Below are 22,859 nucleotides of genomic sequence, written 5' to 3'. Positions count from 1 at the left end.
AGCTGAGCAGTGTGGAGGGAAAGTCCTTTTTTAGTGAAACACCAGCAATGTTTAGTTCTTACAAGTGGAGGGAAGGGAGGACGGATGGGAAATGCAATTGAGTATTTCTGTATTTCTTCACCAATACTAAATGGCTTTCCGTGGAAACTTACACAAGTGTTAATAATAACAAACTAAACATGACCAATATTCTCAGCACAGCAGATTTTCATCATATGCAAAACCTGGAGGAAAAGTGTAATGACTCCACCACATGACTCCTTCCACGTAGAGTGTGTGATGATGAGATGTAGTTTGGGTGGATTCACAGGTTGGTTTTGCTTCATATTTTCTCCATGTGATGAAGGGCCATTTGTAAATTATTATCTGCATTTATAAAGTTCATATAAAATTTAACTTTCAAACAGAAAAAAAAAAATCTGAAAAAGTTATAAAGAAAACAGGTAGCAAATATTGGTAAGGATCTAACCAAGTGATCTACGAATTGAACCAAGGAAGAGCAGTTCTAGAGGTGCTAAGTAATTAGCATGTGACTGTAATAATTTTTTTCTTGTTTGTAATACCCAAAGTGTGCTCTCTAGATATCTGCAGAACATGCTGAAAGCAGCAGGCTCCTACTCCTCCAGGCCCAGTGTCAGCTGACCCCCTACACCGTCCTTGGGGAGTGCTGCAGTGGGACACACAGATCACTGCCCCAGCATGACACTGCAACAGGACCAAAAGCTAATGAACAAAATACCAAAACAAACAAGCAGAAATAGTTTGGTCATTCCTTTGGGTGACAACTACAGGATATTTACATCTACGGAAGTAATTCCTACTCAAATATTTCAACTGAGATTAAGAAGCCCAATTTTAGGTGTGATTGACTTTTACAACATGTGTTTCAGGCCTTTGAAATACTTTATGCTTCTTAAGAGTTTCAGTTCTGCTTACTTTAAAAATATTTCATTGAGCTGGAAAGACAGCACTGAGAGATAGGTGAGAAGTACTCATTTCCTCACTATAATTGAGTGGTCAGGCACAAGACTAAGTTACAAATAAGCACAAGGAAAGGTAAACCCTTGAGAATTATTTTATTGGCTCTATCCTATCTGAACCCACTTGTTTTTATATATCCATAAAGCAGTGTTCTGCCCTCTGAACAGGTCTGTTATGAGAGATTAGTATCTGTCAACTCAATTTTAACATGTGTAGTGGTTTAACCTGGTAGGCAGTTGAGCACCACAGTCATTCACTCCCTCCACCTCAAGTGGGATGGGGCAAGCAATCAGAAAAAAAGGTAAAACTTGGGGGTTGAGATAAAGGACAGTTTAATAGGACAGAAAAGGATGGGAAAATAATAATAATGATGATAAAAGAATATACAAACCCAGTGATGCACAATGCAATTGCTCCCCACCTGCTGAGCAATGCCCAGCCAGCCCTTGAGCAGTGGGTCATCAGCCCCTTGGCCAACTCCCCCCAGTTTTATTGCTCAGCATGACACTATGGAATGTGCTGAGAATATCCCTCAGGTCATTTGAGGTTATCTGTGTCCCCCCCAGCATCCTGGGCACCCCCAGCCTGCTCGCTGGCAGGGCAGCATGAGAAGCAAAGTGCCCGACTGTGCAAGCCCCGCTCAGCAGCAACTCAAATATCCCCGTGTTACCAGCATGACCCTCATAATTAAATCCAAAACATAGCACTGTACCAGCTACTAGGAAGAAAATTAACTCCATCCCAGCCAAAATCAAGCCAACATATTACACATAGCAACAGAACATTCAGTGGACAGCCAATAATCCTTGTTTTAAAATGAATACAAATCAACTACTGAATTTTTAAAAGACCAGCCAGAAACAATGGTAAACTCAAAGATTTTAGACAACTTGTTTAGCAGAGTCAAAAGGAGATCTCACAGAAGCAAGCCCAACATCTCTTTAAGAGCATGACAACAGATAAGAACATGCAATCTGGATTACTTTTCCCCTTGTTTTAATTGTCACTTTAATGCAAATACTCCACAAATCAACGAACGTACTGAATTATCGGTGTGATAATACATTCAAACATTTGACATTTACATTAATTGGAGATAATGAAGAAAATATTTTTGTTGTTTGTTGGATGAGACTAAATGGGCTGGAAATTCAAATGAATAAAACATCATTACAACATACACTGTACACCTGCTCAGAGCTCTATTAACAGCCTGATATTTTTATTAGGTGCAAGCACAGCAATACAAAGACAAATGACCACTTTCACACTCCCAGGATAGAAGCAACCAGAGCTCAGTGTGTGGGGTCACTTAAACTACAGAGCTCTGACAAGTGCTTAACTAGCCCCAAAATGCCTCCACTTACTTTTGACTTTTAATTTTATAAATTATTTACAGTTTAGTAGGTGCAAAGCTGGTGGAAAATGCCTTTTCTGGCAGGTTGATTGACAGGATAATTATACTGTGGTTTTGTGTTTAGCACTGTTATGCAGAATCATAATGCTATAAAAACAAAATATGAATGTTATGAGCTTTTAACTTTGACAAGGTCAGTCTGAAGCCTACCAAACAGATGTCACAAAAAGCCATTGCTGTCATTAGCCAGGTCTTGTAAGTACAGCTGTACCTCTCCAGTTATATTTTAGTAAGACTAAATACTTTTTTCTGTATAAAATTCAAGATATCTAGTAATTCTCATTATTTATTTTGAGGAAGTGTGTAGAACCACTAGGGACAGGTTAGATTTCTCTGTGTAGAGCTTTGCCTTGCACAAATTTCTATAAGTTTTCAGCTGCAAAACAACACAACTCAATAGAATTAAGAGTGCCCCATAAAATTTACCTTTTAAAATACCTTTGATCTATGGTTTATGAGGAGTCATGATTACTGGGGGCTTCAGTGAGAGATGAGTGAGTACTCCCAGAAGAGGATACAGATAATAATTTCTTTTAAGGATTATATATTCAGATAAAACTGCAGTTCTGTGTCCATGTCCTTATTAACCCCTGTTGCTATTCACTACTGCTAACTGCAACCTTGATTAGCAATTAAAAGACTCAGATGATTGGTGAAGATACTGAATAACAAGTTGTAACAAATCTGGCAGAAATTAGTGTCCACTGAGGCCCAAACCACCCTGAGCTGTAAAGCAATAGTGTAAACATAACACTGGGGGCCAAGGAATCTTTTGAAGAACAGCTTGAACTTATTCTTTACTGCAAAGGCTACTAAGTGAATAGATTAAAGTGGCATGTCTCTAAAGATAGAATTCCAACAATGGAATGAAGATATTATAAAAGCACAAAGAACAAGGGCAAGATCTCAGTGCATGGTACAGAAAAATAGCTGCAGATATTAGGGCACCATGCATAATGCATTTTCCTGCTTATTTAATATTGCAACTTTTACTCCTGCTGCAGTCTATCAGAGGACAACTATTAAGGCCATACACTGTTGCCTTTTTTGCATGATTCTGGATCTGTGCCCACAAGCAGAACTGCAATAACATCTGAGTAAAATACTGTCCACAGAAACTTACTGTACTAATGAATGAGCAAAAGAGCAGAGGCTTACAAAGATACAATACCAAACTGTACTGGAGCAACCAGGGTCACTCTTTATTTGATCATGGGCACTCCTATTCAGACTTTTTTTTCTTTGTTAGGGAAGATTATCATTTCCTATCCTGACTGATGCTTTCACAGAAGTTTGGTATCTGCTCTGTGGCTGTTAGTTTCTCTCTCCTTTTTTATTCTTTCCCTTCTGTTGCTCCTTTACATATCTGCCCACATGCAGTATAGATAAAACTGTGCTCATAACGAAGCCTCTAAAAGAATATCGTGTCAGGAGTGTTAGTGAAAAAGAGAAACAAATAGATTCTACTTTAAGATATCTTATTTCTCATTATGTCCAAACAGTTCTTCCTATCCGCTCCCTCTCATCAACCTAAGCACTATTTTATCTTTCAGAAACACTGCAGGCAAAGTACATGAAGGAATGAATACACAAGTGATATCTGCAGGACTCAGCTATCAATTTGGGCTTCCCTGTTGTCTCGTTAGAGACAAAGAACTGTCTATAGCAGGCTCCAATGAATGATGGCTCACCAGTGCTTCTCTTACACCGTTTACTATGAGGTAAGTTGCTCTAAAAAGTGACCTCTTCTATTATCAGGTACCCAGAAAAGCACTGCTTCAACTCTGCTGTGACAGGAGATCCCACATTTCAGCCTCATGCTGCAGTCTGTTAAATATGACAGATCACATGGAGGCCTCCACAACTGTTCCATGACTGTTTGGCTTCACCCACTGTGACAGCTCTGCAGAGAAGCCAACTCCAGCAGCAAACACTCAAGAAATCTCATAGACAGCACGTACACTGTGCCCATGACAATATTTGCACGTAAAACCATATTTTTGTAAATAGTTATGATAGATTAAGAAGGAATAAACCAAATGGCTTCAGCCTATGCAACCCCTACCTATAACTGCTATAAAGACTTGGACTCAAACTGCTTTATACAATAGTTAAGTTTGAAAGAATTAATTGGGGGTAAATGTTTGGAATTATAGTTGCTCTGGCTGTCCTCACACAGACATGCTTTATGCAGAATGAGGCTATTGCAAAGATGCAATGCAGAAAATTTTGAATTCCTAAATTTTTATTTTACATTCATTATTTCTCATTCACCAGCCTAAACTTATTGTTTTGGGTTTTTTTGTTTTTCCCATGTAAGTTATAGGTGAACCTAAGGGTACCAAGAAAACACTCAACTTTTAAATTTGCCATATTTTATACAGTAGAAAAAACCCTACTGTTTCAGTCTGCCTGACTGCTGATGCAATGTCTTGAATCCTGTCTAAATTGAGAAGCAGGCCTTATTTTCCCTTCAGTATAAGTTGCTTTCAGCTCAGAGAAAATGAAACCTGTGTATCACAATAGAACTGAAGGTCAGGGGGTTATTCAGCTTGCTGTGGCAAGTAGTGTTGATCTAAATCACAGCAGCCTGCTCAGCTCTACTCACACAACAGGAAGAAGTGGAAGGGAGGTTGCACAAAGCCAGCATCAGGTTACTTCTGTCTCAGTCTTTGAAATAATTTTCTTACCCCTACAGCTTTGTTTCCTTTATAATGTTAATGAATGAACCGCCAAGGAAAAAGAAATAACTACAGAACGCCAAGAAATGGCTTAGGTGTCTGCCAGTAGGTACATGGAAGACACCACCTCATTCCAAATAATAATTTAATTGAAAATGGCTTCCTAAGGCTTTCTAATTGTCTAGCTAACATATCTTTGCCCACAATCAGTTTAATCTGGTAAGCATCATTAGGGAGGGGAGTGACTGTGCTCTTCTCATCCACAGGACTTGGCTCTGTTCTCCCCTTGAGGTGGAAGTGCACTTGCAGTCACACAGTGAGGTGGGAAATGTCTCCAGCCAAAAATCACAGCAGCAGCAAAACGTTCTGTTTGGGCTGGATCAGTTCACAGACTTGGGTTGTCACGTGGCTGCCTGTGAATTCCTGTGGCACAGACACAGGAATTGTGGGAACATATGGGACTGCAGTGGTTCCTGCTGAACTGAACTGATAATGGAACGATGGCATCAAGTTGAGACTGGCCACAGGTTAGAAACTAAACATCCTTTTAACTAGTCTGGAGTGAAAGCATCAAAGGAAGGGTAACAGAATCACTCTTCTGGTTAACTCATTTAAAAAATAAAACATTCTCACTCGGTCCCCAAACCACCAAGCAAATACATACGGCTATGTTAAAAATATAAATTGGAGTGGTGAGGATTGCTCTTATTCGAAAAGTTAAAGATCTTGTGGGCAAACCTGCCTTCAAAAACAGCAGTGTCCTAATGCAGGTAGAGGTCAACAGCCCCAGAGAGCACATCACCAACCACGGCCACCAACTAGGGAGAAACTGGTGCTTTTACAGCACATTTGCTATCAGTGGTTGTCCTAAAGTTTCACCTCTGAGGTAAGACAGTATAATTTCCATGTGTAGTAGCAGACAGATCCAGAGCCATCTATTCTCAGTATTTTACAGAGCAATAGTAGAACAATTTTGAATGAACTATGGCCTAAATTGAGGAAGGAGGAAAAAAGGTCAATAAACAGAATGAAAATCTCCTAATTTGATCCATTTGCTGACAACAAACACAGATTGGGCAAAGTACCAGGCAACTCCAACAGAACTAGCAAGGTTAATGGAGCTGCTGCTATAACATATTGTAGATCTAGTAGTGTCAGTGGCGATAGTGGTAATGTTGTAAACACAGTTTGTTTTCCATCTGGTGCGTGGTATATGCCCTTGATAAAAGGGTGCTGCATTATGCATTTCTGTTCTCCTAAATTTATTTACTCCTAAAAATGTATAATGATTTTAATAGCCATATACAGGGAGAGAACTTCGGCTTTAAAAAAAAAATGCTTGTAAAAAATTTCCCTAATGAGGTTAAGGACAATATTAAATCAAAAATATTGTCATTATAAGCATGGGATTTTTTTTTTCCCTTCAAAAAAATCAGTTCAACTACTTCTGCAGTTGAATACCCACAGAGTAGTTGATGTGGATGCTGCCTAAGACCAGAATGGAATATAACAACAATATTTTACATTTGAATTAATCCTCACCACTTTACAGACTGCCGAATACTCAATTTTGAAGATATCAATTAAAACTATAAAATATCTATGCTTCAAGGCAAATTAAAATCAATGGAAAGTCTTACCTTCCTTGCAAGTAACTTTGGATCAGGCCTTGAGAGATCACTAATACAAAAATAAACCACCTTTCAGTAGCACTTCATGCTGATGTGCAGTAGTTGTGAATCTCAGTTTCAACTTCACCTTCGGGATACGCACAGCTGAGCACATAGTTTTAATTTTCTTAATCAATGTTTTTAGCCAGTATTCTGTTGAAGCCTTGATCTGAAATATAATCACTCTTTTCATCAAAATATTTACAAAAGAAAGTGTGGAGCCCTGAAGATTCCTGTTTGAATTGTGCATGGTATCTATGGTTACAATGTATTATGGATGGTAGGGACCAGGAACACAGCGTGTGCACTGGAAAGAGCTGCAATCAGACAGAATGTGAGACAGCCTAGAGGAGGTAATACATTGTCTAGAGAAATTATGTGCATGCTGGAGTAAGCTGATTAGAGGGAATAAACCAAAGGGGGGGGGGAACTGCATGTAAATAGTCATATGTTGGCATTAAATAAATATGAAATAAAACTTTGGGGATTGTGAAATGGCCTCAGAGACAGGCCTACCTGAAAGGTAGGTGGTTTGCCATTCCCCCATGATCCCATCTGCTACCTTGTGTGTCTGAAATGACACGTCTTCCAACACACAGGTACTGGATCAGGTGCTGTTGGAGAGGGACGGCTGTCTTTGTCCCTGAGAGAACATCTCAGTGAGTTAGTCATGCCTGCTGTAAATGCTGAAATCACCAACAGCAGTGACTAACTAAACAGCCTGAAGTTTGCTGTAGAAGTGTTTGCTTCAACTCCCCTCTCTGCTGGAACCATTCAGTACACAACTGCATGTCAGCACCTCTTAAGTCACCAAGCCCTAAGTATCAGTCTGGGTTTAATTTTCAGAGCAAACCCTCAGACCTGCTGACAACCATTTTGAATAAACTATGTTGGGTAACGTTCAATAAGCATCTGCATTTCATAGATAATGTCCAGGAGTGCAAATGAGTACCTGTGTAGGAGTACAACAAACCTGTGGATTGATCACAGGACACAGACAGGGACTCCCTTTAATAAACTACTACAAAATCCTATACTTTTAAGCTTATGTAATTCCATATGATACCTGGGTGCTGTACTCCAGGGAAGCTGCAGAAGTTCTGCAGTACATTTGGTTTCAACAACTAATACTGTAGGAAGACAGATGTGCTGACTACAACCAAAAAAATTGTTCATGACTCTGGGGCTGGTAATGGGCGAGCAGGACACTGCACACATATACTGCTACTGCTGGTGGTCCCTGCTCTCACCCGAAAACAGCTTCACAAAGATCACTCTGCTCTGCCTTCCTCTACTGCTTTCCTCTGATTTGGAATGGAAATCAAAATCGCTGCTGGCTACAGTGCTAGAAAACACCAGAGAAAGGATATGGAGAGAAAGTACTGAGGAAAGGTCAAGAGATAACAGGAACAGGCATGGGAAGTAGGAACAAGGAGGAGGTTTTGCTTCCACTCTTTTTTTCATAGAAGGTGGTACTTTGTATGCACAGGATGCTTAGTAAGATCTTTTCTGATTAAACTAGGGAAGACTTCAAGCAAAGGGCAAAGGATATCACAGCAGGACTTGTACGGTATGTTTTCTCCTTAATCGGAAAACCTTTTTCTTCTTCAACTTGAAAACCCACAGAAATAATTTATTCGTGACAACAATGACTATGTATATACCAATATATTTGGTGAAGAATAATCCTGGTTTAAGTTTTAGCATTTATACTGCCAAATTTATTCAATGATATATAAACACATTTACATAATAAAGGTAAAAAAAGACATTAACAGTGTGAAGATTAATTCCATCCAACATGAAGTAGTAGCTGTGGCCTTTGTTACCTCAAAGGCTGCAGTGCAGAATCATAATGGACTTGGTTTAAATGCAGAGGTATAAATTCAGTTTTAAGAGCTGATTTTTCAAACTAAAACAACCAAAACATTAGTCCAACCACTTCTTACACACTGGGATTGTGGAGACAAACAATTCTGACTACTAAACATTCTCTTCTAAGAAAGAAACAAACCACTTCTTTTTGTCCAAAACAGAGATTTGGAGACAACTTTCCTTTTTCCAGAAAAATGGAATATGGATTTCTCCCTACCCAAGCCAAGCATTTTGTTATGTAGTAGTAAAAATCCTAAATTTTCCATTTCAGCATTCTACCTTTCCCTTCTTTTAGCCCCCTTAGGGAAACAGAGCTGAAAGAAAAACAACTTTCAGAAAGTGAACAGCCTTAGTAGCCTATTTTCTCCAGTGGAGAAGGTGAAAAATATGAGTGTGAAATGATATATATATAAAATAAGTGAGCACAGTGGAGAGAAAGGGAGAGTTAAAAAGGAAAGAAGAGCTGATGCAAAAAAAATTCTCAAATATCCATATTGAATTGTCAAGCAAGTGAAAACAGATTGAAAGAAACTGGAGATGAAACATGTTTGTATTCTCTCAAATATTCTGAGTTTGCACTAACAGAACTAGGAAAAAGCTCAAAAAACTCAGTTCCATTTGACTATACTTCCTTGGTTTTGTTCACATTTAGAGGAGAAAACTTTAAGTACAACTTGGTTCCTCATTACATTTCTTGCCAGACAAAGTATTAGAACCATTCTGAAGAAGCTTTCGAGAGAATTGTTTTGAGAGAAACTGTGTCCTTAACTGGAGAATCTGGATCTTGTGCTCATACTTCAAACTCTAAAGTAACCTTTACATTTTTAAGATGCTATGCAGCTTATTTAGCTGACTCATTGAGTTTTCCAACATTTAATACTCAATTTTACGAGAATTTTTGAAAATGTTAGACCCAATGTAGAAAGTTATTTTCCGCTGAGAAGTTGGGATAGGAAGAGAATTTCTCAACAATGCTACTCAATGTTACTGACAAAAAGCTTCCCCACACCCTCCTTCTGTAGAAAATGTTTAGATTACAGAAAATAATAAGAATGCAAATATGGTGTTCAAATGATAGCATAGTTTCAGCAAAACTATTTCCAAGGAAAGCACGCTATTAATCTCAGCTATCAGATACACAGAAGACATATTTAGGTTATATATACACCAAATTCCCTGGCTGTTATTATGTAGTGGTTACACTGCAAGTGCCAGAAGTCACCAGCAATGATGAGGAGTGTATGGCACTGGAGCTATTTAAGCAACTAAGATAAATACACTCATTGTAATAGGTTACTGTTCACACACACAGTATGCATTAGCTTTTGACCTGATGAATGTGGAGTTTAAAATAGTTAAGACAGAAAGCATAAAGGAGAAGATGTATTATTATCACACAGCAAAATGATGCTTATTCAGTTCCAGGGCCCTGACAAGCACAGGAGACAAATCTGTGTTACCTGAATTCATTAGTCCTTTTACTTATTATATTTCTCTAAACATATGATTACATTAAATTACTCCACTTTTCTCTGACTCCTTGTCATGATGAGCTATCATGCCCTTGTCATGCATGATGCAGCTGGCAAGGATACAATCCTTTTTCCTTAAAGCCCATTTTCCTTTCTGTCCTCCATTCCCCACTGGCTTTTACACAGAAAAAAAAATCAACTACTAGAAGTAACCAGTTTGCATGTAAACAGCTAGTGGGAAAGAATTCTTGATACGACAGAATTATTTTTTTTTCAACATCAAGAGTGAATAATAAGTTGTTTCAATTACCTTAGCACAATAAAATATTCCTGTGTAATTAAAGCCTCTAAACCTGCAGTATATAAGCTTGACCATTACTTAAAGATGGAGAATCCAAAACATTAAGACCATTTCATGGCACATATCTTATAAGCCATGTAACTCCAGAAATTTCCACTATATTAAACATGGTAACAATAAAAGCTCTAGTCTGCACACAGATTAAATTCTTGTGGATAGAAATTTTTTTTCTGTGTATATTCCACTAAATAACTTTGGTTGTATCATTTGGGAAGCAAGGAGCAGTTCCTGCACTGTTGCTAAAATGGTGCCATGGCAACAACAAGAATTCTTTATTCACAGGTTAACTTAAAATTTCCCTTAAATTACTTTGAGGAGCAAGGACTGAAAACCAAACCCATATATTCTCATGTTTTCATCCTCTTTTTACCAATATTCTTTATTTGTTCTGTCTGATACACACTGATTTCCCTTCAACTTGCACTTTCACTTGCATTCCAACAGCTGCCCAACTTGAACCAAACAAGAGTGACATCTCCAAACTGAGGTTATGGACATCTAAATGGCTGCACCTCATAAAAATACACACTACACCCCATCCTCTCTTTGAAACCAAATCCAATTCCTATTCCAGGGAAACTTCTTCAGCAGAAGGACAGTGCACCACTGCTGTTGGGTATTTAACATCCTGTAACTAATGGAAACCCTCTTCTCAGAAACTGAGTGGGGAGACATTCCTGTCTGGTCTGGGACTGCCAGACAATGTTCTTTTGGTGGTTTTTAGTGCATCTCTTATTTTGATTTGTAATTGCACTGAAGGATATTTTACTAATCACTTTTCATTTATGCTCTCTATTATAAGCAACATCAGCCACGGTTTTTTAAAAGGACTATTTTCCATGCATTTATTACTGTCATGCACAACAGCACACAATGAAACCATTCTACCCACACTCATCACAGGTGTTACCTGTTTTACACCTTATTTCAGTTACTCCAACACAGTCTTTAAGCTGAAATATTCTTTCAGTTTACAATTTTATCAGTGCCATTTTACTGAAACTTGATTGATATACATTGTGAATGATTCAGCTGTAAACAGCTGTGGCTCCTATATTTAAAAATTCTTGATGACAGAACTCCTCAGGAGTTTGATGGATCTTGCCAACTAATTATTAAAATAAATAAATAAATAGTGTATTAGTAAATGTGCATACTGCCATTAACTATACTGGGAAAAAATACCACAATAAAAGATGTGTTCACAAAATAAGGTTTTTCTTTACAAGTTATTGTATTTCCTTTTTCGTCCTTTAATTTTGAATGAATTCTTTAGCTGCTTCTTTAGACCATACTAATTTGTAAGGCAGATAATTCCTGGAATGTTTCTTTTAAGAATTCCCAGAATGCTTCTTTCTTAGATTCCTACTTTTCATGAAATGAAGTAATGGCAAATATTCTGTTATATATATATATACACACATATATATATATTTCTCAGTTTATCTTTGATTCATGGATCAACAGAAGAGTTATTTAACGAAAAACTATCTTAAATAAGAGCTATCTGTCACAGACCTCTCTAGGCTCATATTTAACCATATTTATTCCTTATATAGATAATGTCAGGGCTTGATTTTCCAGCACTCCTAATAATCTTAAAGATAACTCTCAAATTTACTTGCTATCTTCACTGTGATGACCTTGAATAATATAAATAAATGGTTCTGCACATTTTCTGGATTGCCAACTTTTCCCTGCTAGGCACCAGTGTGCAGTTTGCAATCATCACCTTGAGTATTTATTTTTAAATACACAGTTTTTGTAGTTTTGTGCTGCTTCTGGACTTGCTTAGAAAAAGCATTTGTATTAATATCACAACACTAAATTTACTTTATGTAAATGTACCTAAACATAAGCATCAGACAAACAAATGTCCAAAGTGCAAGTCAAATTCCATGTCAGTAAAGTATCTGAACTGTACCTTTTTAAATTCTGCTTGCAAACAGTGTGAGGATTACTAGAAGCCTCAATCCACTTTTATGACATTAATTTACCTTAAGAGATGACTGATTGGGTGAAATTGCACCTAATGATATCTGCAGCACTTACTGAGTGCCACTCATCAAAGAGATCCCAGTTTATACCAGTTGTATGTGCTGCTGATTAAAGATACAACTAAAATTGTATCTTATAGGAAGCTGAATCCCTCTGTGGACTAACACACACCACAATACAAAATTTATTGTAACTCATGGAGAAGTTCTCTGGATTTTATTTCCTTCAGAGCAATTTCAGGAGCAGTTCTGCAATAGGCTCCAGTTGCTCTCAGAGTACCAAAAACTATTGTTGGATCTGCTGCTCCCCCCTGCACTGACAATCCTGACCACAAAACTGCACAGAAACATCCCACTCAAACCTGCTCTGAAAGGAAAAATTGTTCCTGTGGTTTCTGAATGTCAGAGCTGTCTTGGGAAGGGGGGGGGAAGCTATTTGGGGATTTTGGTGATGTTTTCTTCCTCTGACTGGGCTGCTGCTCCCTTGCAATTGCCAGTATAAGTAGGGAGAAGGAATATGGGGTCAGAGGTGAGGAAATCAAAGCTGCCATTCTGGCTGCAGCACAGACTCACAATGGTCTATGCTGACCTTGAAATTGCACCCAAGATATCTCTGATAAGATATTCATGTGTTCTTTTCCAGACCCATTTGTGTAGCTTTTCCTTTTAATTAGTTTTTGGATATGATAGATCATGCTTTCAAGAGCTATCATGCTATCATATTAAGTTTTATAAGCTTTAGGAAAAAAAAAAAGAACAAAAATATGAACTTCAAAGGTTGGGCATAGAATAATAAACAGAAGAAAGGACATACCCACACCTTGGTGTTTCAAACAAGCTGTTTTCCACAGGCAAAGAAAGGTCATGATATTCTGACCTCAATGGTTTTTCATCTATTTTCTCATATTCCAGAAGTTTGTGTTCTAACCATCAGAGAGTGAAGAGTCACATCCATTTATTTTCTCCTTATTAGAAAATATTACATATTTTGTACAAACAGCAATCTATCCAACACTAGGGTGCACTCATCTCACCTTATAACACTAAGGGTCAGAAAGTTACTTCTAGATGACGGGAGAATGAACTTTTAAGCTTCTTTCTGCCTACCTGAAAGTAGGGATTTAAAGCCAAATCTGTCACAACTCAATCATTCCAGAACATTCTGCAAGAGAGCTCCTTATTCCATCTGTTGTGGGAATTCAGAGTGGCTACATCTGCTCTACTTTGTACAAAGCACTTCATTTGGAACAGAAATGAGCAGTACTCCCTGAATCTGCGTGCTGACTTCAGAGCAATTAGGTGGCACCTAAAGGGAGGTATTTGCCTGGGATCCCAGATCTCCACTCTCAAGTTTAATCACTGGGAAATACTGTTAATGGGTGACATCCACAAACAAGGAGCTACTGGATCTCTTGCCTGGCAAGGATGTCTTCTCTGCCAGAAGAACATTCATAATCCCAGCCAATAAATTTAAACTGAAAGTGTCTTTAAGCTCTGTTCTCTTTTTTAATCAAGTTTCATCCAATAGTTAGGAAAAAATCAATAGTGCTACATCTTTATACTTGTTGATCCCCTTATAAACTGATGCATCAGTCTGTTATTACCAAGTATAAGTGCCTCTTTCTGCAAAGGCTGAACTTCATAATCCATTTTGCACCTAAAACCAATCTCCAGACTGAAAAAGTCCCCAACAAAATACACCAAGAATCCTCAGGTCTGTGTGTGCACCGACTGCACCCTGAAGGCATTATGCTAAGCAGCAAAAATAATTTTTGTGAACTGTTTAGACCATCAAACCAAGCAAGTACAACAATTCCAAACATTTTTTCCTTCTCAATTCTGCACTTCAGATTAAAAAAGATGTCTGTTACTACTTACCAGTCTTCTGCTCTCTTCAAGACTGGTGACTATTCACTCATTCAGTAATTCTAAAAAAGAAGAAAGCAGAAATGCTTATTTTAGGTGCCACTGTCAGGTTTAAGTTGATGTAAGTATCCCAAATTCAGCACTTTTCACAAGAGATGGCATAGTAAAAAAAGGAAATGTTGAAAAATGTTCTACAACTTGCTAAAAGTTTTCCCATAACCAAAATCACTGCAGTAGACTTGAACTTGTCTCTGTGAGAAAATTGTTCTCCCATCCTCTTTATTGTCTCTCCAGTCCTTAAGCACAGATGGACTTGTGTGTCTTTCCTTATGGAAAGTGCAGGGATGCCCCACAAATTACTGCAATCTACAGGTTTTACTCCTCCTAATAATGGAAATTGGAGTTCAAGGAATTCAAAAACCAAAGGATCACAACTGTACCTATTCAAAATACTCTTATGCCAGTTGTTTCTCTCTGGTGTTTTCTTCATCAATGTAGAAGATGCAGCTCCTGCCTAACTCAGAGTCTTTGACAGTTACAACCAAAAGAAGTCAATTTGAAGATTGAATTAAAAAAAAAATAAAATCTCTGAATACAGGGGGGGAAAAAAGCATTTACATAGCTTTATAGAGGAGTCCAAAATATTTTTTCATAGTTTATGCCAAAATGTTAAATGTACATATACATTTTTAAAGTATATTTATTTTAGAAGCCATTATTTTAATTTTTTTTTTTCCATCATGCAATTTCATTGCAGAATTTAAACTTCATTAACAGAAGCTCCCTACACAGCTTAATTTATCTTGGATCTAGCTGCACTGAGAGCTGTCTATTCTAGCTATGATAAGGGAATGTTTTGGGCTACTTTTTAACCTCAGTGATGCCCACAAATGGAGATCTGACAAGAACTGCTTTCAGCGACAAGCGGGCTGGCAAAGCTACTTCTATTTCCTACAGAAATGTCAAATAGCAACAAAGAGAAGCACTTAAAGAGTAACACGAATTTGTATACAATACTCTGTTCTGAGGCAATTAAGAGTTTCATTTACAGCAGCTTGTTACCAAAGTAGTGCCAGCAGTGTTTATTAATTAAAGGTGTTTTTTCATCCTTAGCTCCTTTGTGAAGAAAGTGAGAATTAGCCTACTGTTTCTGGGGAATTACAGTTTTCTAATCATTTAAAAAACGAGGGTGACTAGTTCTGCCACCTATTTGCCCTGCAAACATTCTGCCTCTTGCACACGCCAGGAATTATGACAGCTCTCTTTCAGACCGCCTATACATGACTTTAAATATTGCTCTACAGATCCTGGGTTATTTTGTACATCAACCAAAATCTGGGCTGGTGTTCTTTTAAAGAAACTCTACTCTTGCCTTTCAGAAGAACATGTTGTTTCATTCCCCTAAAGAAGCTCAGAACATCAAGGAAAATAACATCAAGTGATAGCGGGTTCAAACGTATGTCTAATCTTTACAACCCTTCAGTAGTTACATTAAAAAAAGTGAGGCATAATTTATTTCTGATGAAACAGAGTTGCTCAGCTTTCTGCTAATAGGATCCTCAGGGCAAAAGGGGTAGGGAAAGCTCTGATAAAAGAAGAGAGCTTCATTTTACTGTTTTTTTTTCTAGTCTGGAAACAATAAATTAATAATAGTGTTTACTCTGATTATCGTTGATTTAGGATAAATTGTTCTCATTTAGCAAATGGGGAAATGAAATTCAGTGCCCAAGGGACTGAGAATATAAATCTATGCCAAAGGCTACAATTGAAGACACATTTACAGACCCATTCTGAATTCCTGGATTCATTCCAACCATTGCTGATAGTAGGGAGGCTGATATTCCAGTACCATTTACCAGTTTAATGATGCAAGTTGCCACTCCTTTCTCCTCCCCTCTCTTTGCTTCCCCTTCTTCTCTCTTCATGTCCCTCAGGAAACAATTTTTTTTTTTGTTTAAATCCTTGAAGGGTCACTATCTTATAAGTTTTTTCTTTTGGAAAAGCCAGTACAATTCTTTCTCAGAGGTACACACCTATGTTTTGATACTGCTCATCCAAAATTATTCTTCAGCTAGCCAATTCTTATTCAATGTAGGAACTGAATAGGGAAATGTAAGAACTTTGAAAGGGTATAATGTCCTATTTAAAAAAACCTAAAAGTACTTCTCAGGAAAAGCATTGTGAAAGCAACAGGAACACCATTATTCAGCCAAGAAATAGCTAGTATACTAAGGATACTATTACATGTATTTTCCTTTCTTTAAAGTGCTGTAGTATCATCATACTTCCCATACCTGAAGACAACAAAAGACAATACATAGCACAGCACTGAAGCTGATGGCACACAGCAAAAGCTTCAGGCTAGTACTGCATCTGCTCCTATGAAAAGTATCACTGTTTATTACCACTCATTAAAATTTAATTTGATAGAGCATCTTGAAAAGTTCATTTTTAAAATGGAAGTATTATAGCTCATGTTACTGACTAGTTAACCACTTTGAGAACACAAGACTTCTCAGACTTGTTGCTTTCAATTATTAAAGAGGAAAGCATAAATCTGATTAATTCAGCTTTTTTAATAAAAGGTAGTTTATTGTTTTCCTGTTTAACTAGCACAGTCATCTGCTTTGTTTTGATTTCTCCTGATAAATACCTTGATCTTGAAAATGACATTCTGTTACTACATTGATGTTTGACTATGTGTTCGTTGCTTCACATTTCATTTACTGTATTCTGAGATGGCATCATGAATCTCTATGTTTTAGTTACTTTTATAATAGGTACTACATTTTACCACAGTATGTAGAAGTGACAAACTACATCTGAAAATATCAAACCAAAGATTAGTTTAGGAAAAGAAAAAACTTATACCTAGATTAGCCTTCAAAGTGTTCAGCAGAATATCCCGATAGCATATTCATTATTTGAATCTTCATATTCAGTGCAATTTGATGATGCTCAGAAACCCATTCTGATGAGTGTTGGTGCCAAAATGGGCTTAGCACACAATTATTTACAAGCGTGCAGGGTATTTTGCTGCTTCCTGCATAACCTGGCAGTGCAACTTAGAGGTGATCCATTTCTTTCAAGTGAAATTGAGTTACAAGTGCATAAAAGATCGGTTTTAACCCTTGAAAATGGGAATTTAAACCTGAAATTCAATTTCTTTACTGCTAGTTTAAAGAAACATTTGTGTCTTTAAGTTGTTCCGACAGGTCCTCATTGTTGGCACAAAGACTGTGCTGACTATTTGAATGCTATGAATGGCTTCTGGTGCCCCAAATTACGGGTTTCAGGTGACCAAATAATGACACAGGGGGATAAGTTTGTTATACCTCTCAGTGGCTATGTTTTTATTCATAATATTGCTGACCATCTCTTTGGAAGGATCTTTCTTTCCAGACTTGTATGTAGCAAAATGATGCAACTGTATGCAACAACAAGATTCTTCTCATCCACACTATTAACTCAGGTGAAAGAGGGAAGTACTGGCTGTTACCTAAATTAAACAAATACTTGTACTGGGTAATGGCAGCCAGGAAACACTTTGGTTTTACAATGGGGAAAAGGAAAAACACCAGAGCAATCAAGACATGCCAGTGTCACAGAACAACCCCAAAGATCTGTAAAATCTAACCCACATCTTCTATTCCTTGTCATCCCACTTGTCCATGCTGCCATAGGAATGTTCTTTTAAATATCTAGAAATCAGTTTCTTAAAATTGCCAGCAGGATACACAAATATGCAAGTAAAAGTTTACTCTTCAGTCTTACTGAGCAGCACATCATATCAGGTAAATTGAGGATGACTTTCTAAAACTGAGTAAATGGCTTAAGATGTGACTTCATCACCTTCTTCTCCTCACCACAATTTACATTTCAGAGGGAAATGGTAATGTTACGAAGATTAAAAGAAAAATAAATGAAACTGCAAACAGACAAGCCCTACTAGTAAATGAAAGCTTCTTTACAGGATACTTAAGTCAGACGTTTAGAAGCAAATGTAATAATAAATAATCATCACGCATGGAAACTAAGGAATATCAAGATTGCAAAGTATAAATTTCATCTTCTCTTTAATATGATTAACATATTTACAACACACTGATTAAACACATCTCAAAGCAGAGAGACATCTGTAACAGATGTATGTTCCAACTTTGATCTACCAGCCTTGAAAACACCTCCTTAGCTCTCATATCCATGCATTTTTTATTTTCAAGTTTTCCCAGGGTTTTAAGCACATACTTTTGTGTCACTCATTCTTGAGGTTTGGGCAGGTCTTAAAATCTTGTGCAGGTCTTAAAATCTTGTGCAGGTCTAAACCCAGCAGAAATGAAGGATTTGTCTATCTGAGACTTATTGGAGGATCAATGAAATATTTACCTTCCACATAGACTTCAATCAGAGCTCCACACAAAATGCTTTAGCAATCAACTGTTTTTAATGCACAGCCAGAGAACACCCTGAGAATAACCCAGCCCAGTTAGCAGCTGGCACAGACACAGGGAATGGAATGCCTGGACTAAATAGTTTGTTTAGATTGAGCAGATTCAAACTCCAGATATCAAACTGCTCCCAGAGAATGAACTAAAAGGTGATGGTGAACACCTTCAATCCTTGAAATGAAAGGTATTCCAGACTGCTGGAGGTAATGTAAGATTCAGTAGGACATGTGCTTTCACTTCCACTCCTTGGACTGCTTTGACATCTCCTACTGAAATTATAATGGACTTGTTCTGAGGGGAACACTGAAGGCAGGCATGGCAAATATAGCCACGTTAAATAGCATTTGTAGTTTGCCTACTGTGATATCATCTTGTAAGTAAAGTTTAAAACCTATGAGAAAACCTGGTCTAATAAGAAATCCCTTTCAACAGAAACACCAGGTTACATTAAAAACAAAGGATTTGTTTCTTCTTTTAATACCTTTTTGAGACTGCAGGCTTTGGCTAAACTGAAGAGGAATATCTAAGCACTTATACCTTTAGCTATCCAATTAACATTCTGATCTGCACCAGAAAAAGAGAAAACTTTAAAAAATCATGATAAGTTACTCCACAAACATTTTCCAGTATAGCTGGTTGAATTTTGTCATTCTGGTAACAAGCAACAATTTTCCTGTAGTGCATCATCAAATTATACACTACCTCTAAAATTCAAAGTATAAACAGATGTAAACGTTAACTGAGGAACGAACTGAGATATGGCACTTTCTCTGAAGTTTCCTAATTTTTACTCAATCATTCTAACATAAAATCAGGAAGACTGCAGTTCAGAACCAGATTTTTTGGAATTCCTTCCAGAGCAAGAAGTTTACCTGCACAGTGCCATCAGTACATTCATAAAGGAATATGATGAATGCATTTGACTCTAAACCCACGTCCCTCCATAAGGCTTCCAAAGTTCTTTAAAGGCACTTGCTTTTTACTGGTAATAATTCCTTGACAGTATCAGCCTCCTGGTAAGACGTGCCCTGAAAAGGCTCTGAATTTTCACAAAAGCCTCTCTACACGGAAAGTAGCAAAGCTGCCTGAACAGACATCCCTGGATTTTTTGCTCACAACACTTCCTGATAACCTTACCTATTATTTTCATAAAATCTTTTACATAGGTATTTTAAAAGGTCTTTTTTAACCAGGGCAGCCAGTTATAGAGAGCATAGGAATAGAAAGCAATAACTCATATCAGGAGGTAAAATGTCCTTTCAGGTGCAGTTTGCAAACTCACCCTTGTTTGCTACCTACTGCCTATTTTTTAAATAATGCACAAATCATCTCCAGTACCATGGAAATAATCAACAGAGAATCAAAACCTGGAGCTTCTACCAGAGCACAAATCAAAAGCTGTTGGAATCCAACAGCTGGAGCCTGTCTCATTATTTCACTGTGCTTTGATGTGCTTTTCAGCCAAGTATCTTAGAGATTTACTTGCAGATATGTCTATCTATAAATTCTACATTGCTTACATGTTATAGTTTCCAATGGAGATAAATACACTGAGTTCTCATGTAAAAAAAACCTCTCTTGTTTTTAAGTGTTTTATTAAGCACAAAATCCTGTAAATAGGGGAATTGAAAATCAGCTGCATCTAATAAAAGAATAAAGTTTGTTATTGACTTTGAGCTGGTAGTTTCCATTAGATTATCCATCATGCTTTTATTATGTGATCAACTGCTTAATTAATTTTGTACTCATGCATTTAGGCAGAATGCTCTGTGTTTCAATGGGGTTTACTGTAATCCTGCACCTGCGGCCTCAGAGATTTAGGCAGCTCTCTGTCATAAGTTTATGTTGTGCCTATAATCACATCAGCTGGAGTATGGTTCCAACCATCCAGTCTGTTGAAATATAACAGCATTAAATTTTTGAGGCACAAGAAAATTTACATCTGTGGTTATGTATCTTTGGACCTTAATCAGATGAAAGTCACTGAGAGATATTAAGAGAGTTAGATACAATATTTTGCTCAGCCAGTTTTAGTGGATGTATCAGACACTGTTTTGATTTTCCCTGCTTATCTGGTAATATGAACAGATGCAATCATGCTATTGTATAATGAATGTTGATTGCCAACAGTATTTGATTTTGCAACCACTCTGCAGTGATAATTAAAGATAACTTGATACCCTATACAGTGATAGTAAAGACTGCTTTGTTGCATTGTTGCATAAATAAATGCCATAGAGAGAATGAATGTATTCACTCTAACTTTTTATCTGGCATGTATTTCAGGGCAGAAAAAGGTCACGAGTCTTGATAAGACAAAAGTCTTCATTACAAAATTTGTGTTATTTATCCTTTATTTTCTTCTGGTTTGTGGAATATAAACTAAGCAAAGCTTTAGTACTTTATGACACATTAGTTCTGACTTCTCCAAAAAGGAGAAGAAATGCAGTACCATGGAAACTGTGCTATTGCCCACTGACCACACCAGGCCTGCTTCAAGAGTGCTGGAGCCAATGGTACTATGTTCTGTGATTACAGTGAGCTTCAGGTAAGGCCCACATGTGGTAGACATATAGGTCCTTATTACACCATTCAAAAATTTTAGGAGGAAAACATCTAAATGTACTTTTTCCACCAATAAACTTCAAAGTTCAGATATTCATACCATTATAATTTTGGCCAAAACCATATGAACTTGATGTTCAAACTAAACCATACATAAAATGTGAGATAGGAGCTAGGTTGGAGTTGTTCCCTTATCAGTAGCCCAGGGAAAGCATGAATAGGCTCAGACTACAGAGATTAATTTAATTTTTTTCTTTAATTAGACATAATGGCTCTACAGCTCTTCTCCTTCATAGTGGAAGAAATCTGTCACAGCCCTGCAACTGCTGCTTTGCTCATATCCAGCACGTTCACTGGGCAGAGTGGATGTGAGATGACACAGAAATGCATCTTTATCCACTCAGGCATGCAAAACACTGGCACTGTATCCCCTCCACTCCCTGCATGCTCAGGAAGGCAGAGAAGCAGAAACACCTTCCTTTGTACCCCCACAGCCAAGCCCTTTTCTGACTATTTGGAATACGTGCAGCCTTTTCCAGAAGCCTGTTTCAGACAAAGCCTCAGCCCAATGGCCATCAGCATTGTGCCTCCACCCTCACAAACTGTGATGTGCCTGTTTGAGTAAGGCTGCTAGAGCTCTGCAAGTCATCTGTGGATAACAGCATTAGCAGGGTCAGCATCATGGTACAGCACATCACAACTCTCTCAGTCCCCAAACATGCAAATACTTGCTGTATTCTTTTAATAACTGCTCCAGGCTGCACTGTTTGACTGCAGTTCTATGTACAGCACTAAGCAACTGATGTGCATCTTCAATGTCAATATTACATATTGCTTTTTATCTCTGGAGTTTTATGTTTCACTTTTAATCATAACTCAACAGACAAGACAGTGAGCTTCTTAGTTCACTGGTCAATATAGTTAGCAGGTGAACTCCTTATAAATGACAGAAGTGCTTTCACTGCAGCAGCTCTTCCTGCTTTAGAAAGGATGTGTCAGGTGTTGAAACTTGCCAATTAAATTACCTTCATTCTTGATGTGAGCTTTAGTCATTGAGTGTGTTGTGTGCTGAAATCTCCCCCTCTCCTGCTCAGTCAGAACTGCAAGACTAACACCTATACATTCCCTTCTGGATCACCGATAATTTGAAGCTGATAATTATTTCTGTTTTTCACTAAGAAACAGAAAGATATCTCTGCCTCTGATGTATTTCCACGGTGTGTCTTTGTGTATGTCAGAAAGCCATCACTTTCCTGCGATCTAAGAAAGCATTTCTGCTGACATTTTTCTTATGACTTTTCATTCCAATTTATAAAGTTACCTGTTGAGGAATTTTTATGATACCACCTACTTCCCCCATGGAGGCTACCACCTAAGCCTTGATTAGTTCACAGGAGATCAAACTCCCTAAAAAGTTACTGTCAGTTGCAGTTTTTAAGATTAAAACTAGGTCAGGTTTATTACCTACATCAATTCTTTTATGTAGCACAGCTAAGACAAAAAAAGGATTGTAGGAAAAAAAAAAA

At 37.6% G+C, this 22,859-nt stretch overlaps 1 protein-coding gene across 2 annotated transcripts in view; it reads right to left on the bottom strand.

The window, feature by feature from the left end:
* TENM2 (teneurin transmembrane protein 2) overlaps positions 1-22,859 on the bottom strand; it is a 900,957-nt gene that overhangs the window by 875,946 nt on the left and 2,152 nt on the right. For both annotated transcript variants that reach the window (XM_017825633.1, XM_017825634.1), the window contains exon 2: positions 14,333-14,382. The gene's annotated coding sequence lies outside the window, so the exon portion shown is untranslated. The remainder of the gene's footprint in view (positions 1-14,332; positions 14,383-22,859) is intronic.

The sequence above is a fragment of the Lepidothrix coronata genome, unplaced genomic scaffold, assembly GCF_001604755.1.
Source record: "Lepidothrix coronata isolate B3197 unplaced genomic scaffold, Lepidothrix_coronata-1.0 Scaffold121, whole genome shotgun sequence".
In the NCBI taxonomy this organism is placed as follows: domain Eukaryota; kingdom Metazoa; phylum Chordata; class Aves; order Passeriformes; family Pipridae; genus Lepidothrix; species Lepidothrix coronata.
Note: the sequence above shows the minus strand (reverse complement) of the source record. Positions and strands in the feature narration are given on the sequence as shown.